We start from the raw sequence: 426 nt of genomic DNA, 5'->3' as shown, positions 1-426 counted from the left end.
TTTCTGCTAATTTCTCTTCAATCTCACTAAATCATAAATAGTTCTGTGTGACATATGTTGGGTTTTTTTTTTAATTAAAGTTTAGTAAACTTTATTATTAGAGTATATATAACCCAAATTTTAGGAAATTTTAAATAAGAGATTTTTAGGGGCACCTGTGTGGCTCATTTGGTTAAGCATCTGACTCTTAATTGTAGCTCAGGTCTTGATCTCAGAGTCATGGTTCAAGCCCTGCATTGAGCTCCATGCTGGGTGTGGAGCCTACTTAAACAAACAAACAAAAAACTGAAAGAAGAGATTTTAAAAACACACAAATGTATGTGTTAAGAATATATATATTTGTAGTAAAAATATAAAGAAATGTACAGGAATGATAAAGATAAAAATTGAGAGTGGGAGGAAGAGAGGGTGGGGTACACAGGAGAC

The sequence above is a fragment of the Ursus americanus genome, chromosome 9 (genome assembly GCF_024610735.1).
Source record: "Ursus americanus isolate L20-20 chromosome 9, mUrsAme1.1.p, whole genome shotgun sequence".
NCBI lineage: Eukaryota > Metazoa > Chordata > Mammalia > Carnivora > Ursidae > Ursus > Ursus americanus.
Note: the sequence above shows the minus strand (reverse complement) of the source record.